The sequence below is a fragment of the Octopus bimaculoides genome, chromosome 4, assembly GCF_001194135.2.
Source record: "Octopus bimaculoides isolate UCB-OBI-ISO-001 chromosome 4, ASM119413v2, whole genome shotgun sequence".
Taxonomy (NCBI): domain Eukaryota; kingdom Metazoa; phylum Mollusca; class Cephalopoda; order Octopoda; family Octopodidae; genus Octopus; species Octopus bimaculoides.
In genome coordinates this window covers 59,460,970-59,474,191 of record NC_068984.1, presented here as the reverse complement: position 1 = coordinate 59,474,191, position 13,222 = coordinate 59,460,970, and the positions used below count along the sequence as shown (strand labels likewise).

At 35.2% G+C, this 13,222-nt stretch overlaps 1 protein-coding gene across 1 annotated transcript in view; it reads right to left on the bottom strand.

Annotated features, from left to right (window-relative positions):
* The window catches only part of LOC106881802 (neurensin-1), a 45,311-nt gene extending 32,194 nt beyond the window's left edge, over positions 1–13,117 (bottom strand). The window contains exon 1 of the mRNA XM_014932315.2: positions 12,666–13,117. The gene's annotated coding sequence lies outside the window, so the exon portion shown is untranslated. The remainder of the gene's footprint in view (positions 1–12,665) is intronic.
* Positions 13,118–13,222: the final 105 nt, after the last annotated feature.

Sequence of the window (13,222 nt, the reverse complement as noted above, 5' to 3'; positions counted from 1 at the left end):
CTTTGAATTACAGGCACAACAGAAACAGGAAGAAAGAGTGAGAGAAAGTTGTGGTGGAAGAGTACAGCAGGGTTCGCCACCATCCCCTGCCGGAGCCTCGTGGAGCTTTAGGTGTTTTCGCTCAATAAACACTCACAACGCCCGGTCTGGGAATCGAAACTGCGAGTCCGCTGCCCTAACCACTGAGCCATTGCGCCTCCACGCTACATCACCATACTGTTGGGGAAAAAATAGGGACGTAGCGTAATCCTAGATTCACTACATGAAATATAGACAGCTGGAATACTTTTGATCATAGGTCTGCTTACATTGCGTTCGCCTGGGGATAAACAAGATATATCCATGCACATACATAAAACGTTGATTAAAAAAAATAACTAAGAACAAAGCCAGTTTATGCAAGAGAGGAAGGACAAAGATATCACTGATAACTATTTTATCAACCACCCGAGTGAAATGAAATATAATGCATGTTAAATCCAGAGCTCCGCTATTTCCCCAACGATTCAGTATTCCCTTAACACTATATATTATTATCGTTTAGTTTCAGGTGTCAATATTTCCTCTTCGCACACAACACAGGCGCTTATATAATCAAGCACACTACGAACACATAAACTAACGCGCGCACACACACGTGCATAACAACATTAACTTCGCGTGTGCACACGTTAACTCACGCAAGTGGACAATCTTTGCTTGATTTAACATGCGGAAACTGTGGCACAGACAGACATAACACAACACTTTATCAACATTTTATCACCGAGACATGGATCTGACTAGGAAAAAAATTGTTTCCATGACAACCAGTAAATTCTTTGCTGTGCGACTCACAGTTAGTCAAGTTGATATTTGAACGTTGTTCCTTGAACTATAAAATCTGCTACTCCATCTTCAAATACAATAACGTAATTCATTCATTTACACACACGCATTGTTTACTTGTTTCAGTCATTTGACTGCGGCCATGCTGGAGCACCGCCTTTAGTCGAGCAAATCGACCCCAGGACTTATTCTATCGGTCTGTTTTGCCGAACCTCTAGATTACGGGGACGTAAACACCAGCATCGGTTGTCAAGCGATGTTGGGGGACAAACACAGACACACATACACACACACACACACACACACATATATATATATATATATATATATATATATATATATATGATTTGGGCTATCCTTTGAATAAACAACGCACAGAGTACTCCGGATACGATATGATATATATCCACCTTGTGAATAGATAAGCTTTACTTTTGAGAGAATAATGTAAATGCCAAAAGCTCATCTGCGGCATTTTTCCTTCAGTACAACTGTTGATATCCATACTCAGCATCACCACTTTCTCTTCATTTCTAGGAGCTGAATATTCTTACCAAGGAGGTATGACAAGAAGAAAACATATCCCTTGCTTTCAACATCATTTTAATGACTAGATGAATTTGCAACAACTATTTTACCAAAATTGGAATAAACATTTGGAGTTATCTCCCTTGTTTGGAGGGAGTTTTTCTTTTTTTTCTTCTTAGGTTTGAAAGAACCCAAAGAGTTTTGGCTTCTAATTTTTAGAATAATCTCAGTTAATGAAAGTTTTTCAGCTCACTATGTTACACATGTAAAACTCTAATATGTATACCTGTGCACACCTATCTATCTATCTTCCTGTTTGTGTGACTGTCCATATATCTCTTTCTATATATGTATGTACACATACATACATATATCTATACACACACACACACACACACACACATGCACATAGATACATACATACACACACTCACATACATGCATGGATCCATCCATATATGCATACATACATGCACACACACACACACACACACACACATACACACATCAGCACTTAAAATTTTGTGACTCTAAATTTCAACTCTCCTATTTTAGAACAAAATATGAAAATTAAACAGGTAATCATTAATAAAAATATTCAGATATCAAAAGAAAAAGGAAGTATTTCTGCAAATGTATGTGTAACAATAAATAAGAGATATTTGATTGTTTACATATGCAAAAACAAGATTAACTAAATATGAAATTAGAAAAATAAAATAACAGAAAACTCATATTGCCTGCAGGTGTTTTAGCCATTCACAAAATATCATTCATACTGCCATTCACAAAACATTATTCATACTGAAGTACCACAAAATACCAAACTACTTAAATATTGATTTCACATTTTGACACAAGGCTAGCAGTTTCAAGGGATGGGATAAATTGATTACATCAACCCCAGTGTTCAACTGGTACTTATTCTATCAACTCTGAAAGGATGAAAGACAAATTACTTTAAAGGCAATTACTAAAAGGCAAATTACTTTAATATTAACCCTTTAGCATTTAAACCAGCCATATCTGGCCTAAATATTCTACATGCTTTATGTTCAAACTAGTACAATCTGGCCTCTCACATCTACCTTACAACATCATTGTGAAAATAAACAATTACATCATTGAAATCTTAATGCTATGAGATGAAGTATGATTAATTCAAAACAATTTGAATAAATATGTATTACATTTGACAGAGTAATCTGAGCACTAAAGGGTTAAAGAAACAAACAAGATGAGAAAGCTTAGTAATAGATTAATTATAGTGATAAAAAAAAAAATTGCGTTTCAAAATGCTATCAGATCTTCCTTTTCATTTATAAATCATAATAAATTGTTTACAATATGATGCAGAAAAGAAAGATATGTAACAAATATGGAAATGAAAACATAAAAGTATGATAGTGTCAGAAAATTTTCATTGAAAATTTTCTGTAGCAGATCTGTTTTTTGAAAAATAACAAAGGCAAATATGTCTCTTTACGCAAACAATTGCAAATAATATCAATTCTTGAACTCAAGATGCCCATTCTGTGATAATATTAATCACTCTTTGGTTGAGCAAAGATGACAACTCAGAGGTTATTTCTGCTGTTACCATGTTAGTAAGCAGGTGCGAGAATGGATTGAATTATATGAAAGTTACTAACACAAGTTTCTTTTAACTTCAATATATATATATAAAAAGGCAAGTTATAATTTTCCCTCTTTTGATTGATTAATGAATGTCTATGGAAGTAGTGTCTTATTTTAAATCTATTTTCTGACACTTTCATAAAGGATTTTGATTGAAAGCCACCAATCAACATTGTCCTGACACTAAAGAACTGCTTAATGAACAGTTACAAAAATTCATAGAATTACAACTGTGCTTCATGCTGACATTGCATTCATGGAATTGACAGAGTAAGAAAAATTGTGGCAATTAGAGTAAAAACCTTTAATAAACTTTCTATTTGGGATTCTATAGTATCTACGTTCTCATGCAAAATAAAGTGAGACTGTCTAAAACTCTTCGACTTTATTCATACAAGCATTTAAACTAAAAATTAGATTAAACCAGAGAATTTTTTGTCTGTTTCTATATTTGAAAACAATAAGCATGGGTATATATTTTGTATCCAAAAATCCATTACAGTTAAATGGTTTGTTACAGAATTGCGCAAGAAGCTATATCTGAAGATAAAAATTATATTTATCCACTTACTTTGGGTAGCAACAACTGCAGAGCTAACATACATGTAGAAACATACACTCACACAAATATATATTGATAAGATAAAAAAATCCATATATATTCATAAATACAAGTATATTAACACGATAAAGCATGTGTTAAGTACACACATATACACACACCTATACACCACCTACTCTCAAACTTCCTCTTTCCTTGTTACTTAAGTCAAGGAAGATAACACAAACACACACATATATACTAGTCAACAAGACAATCCTATAGCCCCTATACAACACACACATACCAATACACATATGCACACATTTATGCATTAACAACACATACATTTATATATTTATTAGTCAAGAATACAATCCCATAGACCCTAATCAACATACATAAATCATCACACATACACATTAATACAATTCAATATCCAAATATACCATTAAATTCACTCCAAAGCACATTACAATCATAAATCATATACACTCACACAATATATACATATAATAAGCATCTCAAAGGATATATGCCACAATTGGTACTGATTGCAGATCAAATGACACACATTAACCAAATCCCCAATCACACATCCTATCAACATTTATAAACACACAAACACATACATAAACACTCATATGCTCTCTCTCTCTCTCTCTCTCTCACACACACACACACACAAGCACATACAGAAACATACATACATACACACTAAAATAATCCTTCATGTTCACCGATATAAATGTCTTTAACAATTTACAATAAACAGGAGCAAAGCAAATGTGTGGTACCAACAAGGCTCAGCTATCCACTGCAAATGAAATATATTCACATGCATACATTATATGCCCTTGACATGACTCCCATCGATGATGTACAACCATAGCTATTCAAGGATTGCTGACATGGATTCAGCTCATCCATAAGGCTGATTGCTAATACGTACATACATACATACATTCATACATACATACATACATACATACATACATATAACAAACATACTGTAACATACATACATACATGTATATATGTGTATATACATTTGTATGTATATACTGTTATATTATGCTAATTGTCCTCTACAGGGCAGAAGTTTGGATAATGTACAGAATAATGAAAAAGAAGATAAATGCCTTTGAGATGTGGATCTTTCACAGATTAGGCACAATAAAATAGAAAGGTAGGGTGACGAATGTTGCAGTACTATAAAAGCTGGAAGTCCAAATACACCTATTGTCAAGAATCAAGTCCACAAAGCTATCCAATTGTGGACATACAATGTGCCATGTGTCATTGCCCAATAAGGATTGACTAAACACCAACAACAATACAGTTAAGGAGGACAATATAAACACCAACAACATTTCCATCACCACCACTACCAACCCACCAACTTTTGAGTAATCAACCAGCAACAACAATAATAGTATCAGCATAGCAGTGTCTGTAGGTACATATATTGCATATCAACACAACAGTGTGTGTGTGTGCATGATAGACAGTGGAATATAGAGATTTTATGACTCAGGTAAGAGGTGCAAGAGGCGAAGTGCCCACGAACTTGGTAATCCTTCAACTAACTGTAATTATACAGTACATCCTATTACCTCACTCCTTCACAAGTTTCTTTTTTCATTTCTATTCTTACAGCCATAGGAACAAGACAAGAGATTTTTTTGCTTTTGCAAAAGAGTTCTTCTTTGTGCTATTTTGTTACTACACATTTGCTGTGAATAACTACTATTGGATATACCTACCATCCAAGATGTCTGAAATCTAGTCAAGAACAACTGAAAACAGTGGTGTAAAAGGGAACCACAAAGAGATTACATTGGTTATTAAACTTGAATGTTCAAAAGGCTTAATATGGGAATAAAAATCAGCCACATTACAAAAGCATTAAATCTTGCAATAGAGATAAAAATTAAGGCAGTTGCTCAAGAAGTTACTCTGTTAATTATTCAGATCTTATTGTCTCATAGACCTAATATGGTACTTATAATGGAACTGCTCTTGAGTGTATGGATCTTGGATCAGACTCAAAGTAATACAATGATAAGCTTGATGGTGATTATATATATTAAAAAAACCCAATTGTTTGTGTGACGATTTACAGACAATGGTACATGAAACTTCTAATGAAAATCCTTTACTGGCTAGTAAAGGTTGGTTTTAAAATGACTTCTGAAGCTGCCAGTGCTGATACAGAGGTAGTTACTAACTAATTATCCTGAGCAGGCGAAAAACTGATTGCTAAGAGGGATTACACACTAGAACAAGTACACAATTTTGATAAAACTGTACTTTCATAAATGCTCTTACCTGTTAAAACTTTTATTTCTCAAGAAGAAATATTAACAGGATTTAAAGCTTTCCAAACTCATCTGATGCTTCTTCTGGGAGGAAACATCATAAGAGATATGAAATTGAAATCTCTACTCATGCATCACTCTGAAAATCTAAGGGCTTTTAAGAATTATACAAAGTTTAGTTTGCTTCTGATTTGCTGTTCAAATAAGAAGGCATAGATGATGAAGAGCCTTTTTCAAAGAGTGGTTTACAAACATTTTGTTGTTCTGCTGTAGCAAGGCGAAGTACCAGACATAATATCTTCAACAAAGCATTGCTCATTTTAGACAATGCACTAAACCACCTGATAAAGTTAAATGTGAGAGTCAAATATCTCCTCAAAAGTATAACTTCTTTGCTCAAACCCATGGATCAAGGTGTGATGGCTAATTTCAAGGTATATTATCTGAGAAAAACTTACAAACAACTTATAAAAGCTATTGACAGGATGGATAAACCTACAGTTAGAGCTTTCAGGAAGAATTTCAACATAATGGATGCTGTGGATAATATAGCTGAGTCATGTGATGAAAGTGAAACCCACATTTTTGAATAGTGCTTGGAAAAGCATGTAACCAGACATTGTCCATGACTTTACAAGTTTTCCAGAAACAAAGGGCCTACAACAAATTCAAAAAGATGTGATACTTGCAAATGATATAGATGGTGTGGTTGAGTTGCAAGTGTTCCATAGAGAAAGTTTATCTAACAAGGAGTTGAAGCTGTTAGAACAAGAGCAAGCTGTTAATACAGATGAGAATACAAAAATTCCACTGACGCCACTTAAATTTACTGCAAAGAATACTACTAAATGGTTAATACTTATAGAGGAAAATCTGCAGGTTTTTGCTGCTAACAACCCAAATAATGAATGTAACATAAAAATTACAAGAGGAGTTTATGATGGGCTCAGTTCCTACACTCATTATCATCATTTAACAATTGTTAACTATAAACAGTTAACAATTTTAGATGTTCATCCCTCGAGTTCCAGTTGATGATGTTGAGCAACAAGAAAGAAGTATCCCTCATCCTCCCAGTAACTAACATTCCACCACCATCCCTCACACAGTAATCAATGTCTTTTGTGCTAAGAATGTACCCTATTATGATAATACATTTCTTATCTATTCCCTAACATACTTGTCTTCAAATGTCCATATTGTACTATTGATGCTTAGACATTGTTATTTTCATGCATAAAATAAGTGGATGTGTTTTGTTTTTTTTTTGTAATTGTTATTGTTTTTGTCATTTCCAAAATATTCAGCTGGAAAGCATTCTCACTTCATAATAATGGAAAAATTTATTTTGTGTCATGGGATTTCAAATTAAAAGATTTTCAGGAATGAATTATTCCTGTAACACAGAGGATTCCTGTTCATTCATTCATTCATACATGCATACATACATACATACACACACACATATACTCAAATACATATATATTTATATATACATACACACATACATATATACTTACATACATACCTACACACACACTCACACACCACATACACACACACATACTCACATACACATATACTTATATACATACCTACACACACACACACACACAGTTGCATGTATATTCATATATAATGTATATATGAATTTTTATATCAAGGTATATATCATCATTGTTATTATTTTATGTATACTTTCCATACTGGCATGGGGTGAACAACTTGGCAGGATCCAACAGGTTAGTATACTGACAGAAATGTTAGCATGCCAGATGAAATGCTTAGTGGTATTTAATCTGTCTTTACATTCTAAGTTCAAATTCTGCCAAGGTCAACTTTGCTTTTCATCCTTTTCGGGTCGATAAATTAAGTACCAGTTGCATACTGGGGTCAATCTAATCGACTGGCCCCCTCCCCCAAAATTTCAGGCCCTGTGCCTAGAATAGAAAAGAATATCTCATTTTTGAAGTTGTTGTAATGGTTAGATACCCTTCATAATGTAAAATATTTTGTAGAGTGTTCTGGGTGCTTTTTACATGGCACCAGCACTGGGTAGGTTGCCTTGTAACTTGTAAGACTGTAGAATCTCTATGTTAGAGAGGAAGATTTGGAGTCAGCATGGTTGAATTCAGGCAAGCTCCTAAAAAGTTAAAATCAGATGGCCCAAACACATAAGCAATATGGAGCTATGGCAAAGAACGAATCAAGTTTCGATTAGAGAGCAAATATTTAAGAAAAAGTGGAAGTGGATTGGTAGCACAATTAGAAAGGACACACCAAATGCAGTGAAAAGTGCTTTACAGTGGAATCCAGATGGATATAGAAAGAGGGGTGGGTCTAAGAACTTGTGGTGTAGATCAACACGAAAGGAACTAGAGAAAGGGGGACATTCATGGCAGAGTATAAGTACAGAAGCGAAAAATTATGCGACATAGAATTCAATTATAAGTGGCCTATACTCCGTGTTGGAGGGTTAAAGGCAAGAAAGAAAAGGAGAATGAGGAGGGAAGCAGGTTTTATTGTTGGTAGAAGCTGTTAGTGGAGAATGCAGTTTAATCTCTTGCATACTATATCTGATTCCTCTTATGCCCTGTTTACATCAAATATAGTGTACATTTCTTCCCAGTTTTCACCAGTCCTCTGCATTCAGTATCCATGTCCCACTACCATGTAGCATCACATTTCCTATGCAAATATCATCATTTAGTCAACTGTTTATCTTGAGAGAGAAAACTTTTGTTACCAGCTGAGGTAAAAGCTCTCTGAACTTCTTCCAGGCTGTTCTTTCTCTGGATACTTTCAGAACATTCTTCTCCATATTCACTTGGTCACCTAGATGACAAAAGCCATTAATTACTTACATGCGATTTTGGTGCTTAGTGCTTTGATACATCTGCCACATACAAAATCTACATTGTTAGTTAACCCTATAGTGATTCTACTGCACCACTTGTGTATCCATATGGAATTCCTGCTAACACCTTTCCTACATATCAAGCAAGGCCATTTCCTTGATGGAAATATAGTCCCATCTATCTTCTTATAAATATTTTAGTCTTGCTTAGTTAACTTTGAGGCACTACAATTCTAGATTTTGCCTGCATACCTGGAATTTATTCACTAATCTTATTACAGGTTCAGCTGTAAGAATATGGTTATCAGCATATAAGAGTTCCCATGTGGATTTGGCCTTGAACTGCTCTGTGAAGGAGTATCATTAATAAAAGGGGGACAACAACAGAGGCCTAGTGGATCCTTACTTGCTATATTCATTGCTCTCGTCTTGCTGACCATACTTCTGTAAATGGCTTATATGGCTCTTGCAAGCCATTTGTCTCCTAATTTTCTCAGCAACCACCAGATCAAAACAAGGGACTCTGTTGAAGGCTTTCACCAGGTTTCTCCAGGTACAGCAGCTAACTTCTTGCTTACTGCAGTGGTCTCACTAGAAAAATGGCATCAATAGTACTTCTTCAAAACACAAAACTTGATAACATTCTTTGGGGCTAACCTGCTTATGACCTGGTTCAACAACTTGATACTTGTGCAACTACGTGTGTGTGTGTGTGGGTAGGTGTGTGTGTGTATGGGCGCCAAGATACAGATATACAGAGAAGCCCCCCGCCTCACCCACAGTGTGATGTATACATACACAGATTTATGACAATTGCCTAATCTTGTCACATGATAACCATCTCATGTTCAGCCTGCTTGTTCTGTTTTACTTTCATCCTTGCATTTGTGCAGATATTTTTACCAGGCATCCATCGCCTGTAGGACTTCATAAAATACAAAAGGGATCAAGAAATGAAATGATAGTGAGACATCTGTACATCATTAAATTTAAGTGACAAAAGCCTGTACAACACTTTTGCTATTCTCGGTTGCCATAGTAGGTTCCAGTGACAAGCATTGCAAGATGACTGGTACTGTTTTGACTGCACGTTATCTTTCTCCCAGAAGATCTGCTTTTCCCACGGCTTTGTCAAAAACAACGGTTGCCTCCTCTATCCCTGGGAAACGTATTTAACCCATAGATGGGATCCTGATAGATACTACGCTCTGGGTCAGAACGGACCAGGGAGTAATGGTAATTTAGGAGTGACCCACATCCCTAACAAATTCAGAACTCCCTCACTAGATATATACACACGTATATATATACAAACGTACATGTATACATAGGTATATTGAATCTGAATTTGGAGCCAAATTCCCCTCAAATCCAATGTTAAAACAGTGGATTTGAGTGAAAAGAGGAGAGTATATTGAATAATTCAGATTCAGACACACGATCCTTGAATAATAATAAAAAAAATTTTTTTTTAAAAACGTGATCAAGGTTTGAGCGCTTTCAATCATCGGTCTATAAGGACTTAAAAAAACAACTAAATACGTCTCTTTCTTTTAGCTTTCTTCTTTCTTTATCTTTTCACCCTTTTGATTTTGAAGTTCATGTTTATTTTGCATTCATCACAAATTCTGGAAAATATATATATATATATATATATTACAGTTTTTTCGCTTCTTCTATAATCAAACATAATACATTTGTTGTCGTTTTTATGGTTAAACATTAGATATTCCTTAAACACAACTGGATGACCATACAAACCATGCACATTCTCAAGCGAACATACGCATACAAACACGCATTGACATGAAGTCATACGTACTATTACTACATAAATTAGATAAGTATGCGAGCTTGAAGGTTATTTCTCTTACTTCCATAACAACAAAGTTTATATTCTGAAAAATGATCTCTCAGGTAATAATTACTTTGGGGACAGACCATGGTTATAATATATACAAATATATATATATATATATATATATGTGTGTGTGTGTGTGTATGTATGTATCTATGTCCCCGTAACTTAGCGGTTCGGCAAAAGAAACCGATAGAATAAGTATAAGAACCAGGCTTTAAAAAAAATAAGTACTGGGGTCGCTTCATTCGACTAAAAATTCTTGAAGGCGATGCTCAAGCATGGCCGCAATCAAATGACTGAAACATGGGAAAAAAATAAAAGATATGTATGCATGTTTGCATACATACATACATACATATAAATATATACACATGTATACACACATACGCATACACGCATATATACATGCATACACACATACATATATACATACATACACTTTCGCGCGCGCGATAAGAATGTGACGAGAAACTCGGAGTAATGATTTATGAAAATTGAGATAAAAAGACATTTAGAAAAGGGATTGTACATTCAACAAGTTATATTAATCTCTTTCAGTCTTGAATACTCTCTCTCTCCACTCTCCCTCTCCCCTCCCTCTCTCTCTCTCTCTACATACATACATACATACATACATAAAATATGCTTTTGCGTTATCATGAGTGAGGAAAAGTACGTTTATCACATAGTGCAACTTCTTTATTAAAAGTGAGTTATCAACACTGTTGCTACTTGGGGTTTCGCGTCATACCATTGCTGTTGTTTACAAGTCTTACGGAATTTTATAAAACGAATTAGATGTACTTCATTATATAGCATGTATATGTATCTATGCATAAATATAAATAATTGACATCAAAAAGCTGAGTAGCTGGTGTTCCCAACATCACTGAATGTCACTGTATTCATTTGCGTTAAGTGCCAATCTCTGGTTGATCGTTCTCGCACTAGAATGTGTGAGATCGGCGGATATTTCGACTTTAATAGGTGCGTAGGTTGATTGTGATTCCGAAGCTTTGAAGGCAATTAAATAGGATAGAAGAAAGCTTTATTGACTGGGAGAGAACAAGAGAGACGAAAGAGATAGCAGAGAGTGGGGGAGAGAGAGAATCATAAATAGATCGATAGATCGATTACGTAAGGGATTGATTAACTAATTCTCTTGTTACCTGACTATAATCTTGTTTACGTTTATCCTTTAAATAATATAAAAAGAAAGATAATACGACTCAACGAAAAACCGACTGCGTGGTCAGTCGCGCGACTGTTATAGAGGCATACAAAAAAAGTGAAATGGCCATGCCTAGAACGCCTTCAGTCGAAGCTGACCTTGGAACAAACAAATAAAAATATGACAATTTTCTCTTCTAATGTTCTGCATCTTGTGGCACAGGGCTCCACAGTCAACATGGAATAATATGTACACCGCCCATTCCTATCTACTATACACAACAAAAACAACAGCAACAAATTGAAACAATTTCGCAAGTTTAAGAAACACGCTCAGCATTAGCCAACCCCAAATCTCACGTTATCATCATAATCGTCATTGTCAAACTATAGCAGTTATCATCATCAGCTTTTTTTTTTCCAGTCGTATCGATGACACAAATTATTGTAGGATAAGAACGACAACGACGACGATGATGATAATCATGATGATGGTGGTGGTGGTGGTGGTGATACCAAGAGTAACAATAACGTGCAACATCGACAATGAAATCAACATGAAAAAACAAATAATAAGAAAACTAAAGATTAAAAAAAACTACATTAATAGCGATGAAGATAATAGCAGTCATAACAACAATGCCCGCAACATCAACAGTTTAATTATATATTAACACTGATAGATGAATGTAAAAGAAACTTGTTAAAAGATGACAAGAAAGCCTTTGCATGCAAACATACATTACGCGTGTGTCTATGTGTATGTGCGTAAGTGTATGCGTGTGTGTGCGCGCGAGCTGATAGATAGATAGATAGATAGATAGATAGATAGATATACTGTGCATATATGCATACATGTAAAATAAAGATATGCAAACATAAATAAATATGTAGAAATATTGATAAGAATGTTAAACTTACTCTTTCTTTCTTTCGTCGTTTATGTTCGATACGTGTTTTCTTTTCTTTTTCTCTCCCTTCCTCACTCATATGCAAGCTCTTCCTCCCTCTCCCTTCCTCTCCCTCTCTCAAACACACTTTTTTGCCCCTCGCGCTCTCTTTTTTTTTTTTCCTTGCTCCCTCTCTTTATCTCTCTAATGACAACTGATCAACATTTATCCCCTTCACAAACGGGGTACTTAGCTAGGTCTACGTACAGCCCGTCAGTCGTGATGTGCTTTTCACGTGTTCTGGACGTGCGACACACTGATTCCAACAGTAATTGAGAACTAGAAATGGAAAGAAGCAAGCAGTTCCTTGCTCTCCAAATCACGGCCATTCAGCACGGAAAAAACGTAGGCGTATTTTACTGCCTCGCTAAATAATTCATATACGTTCTCTCTCTGCTACCCTCTCTTTATCTATCAGTACCTCATCTTTCATAACTTCTCACAATCTTTGGTTTCATCTCTTTCTCTCTCTCTCGCTCTCTCTCTCTCTCTCGCTCTCTCTCTCTCTCGCTCTCTCTCTCTCTCTCT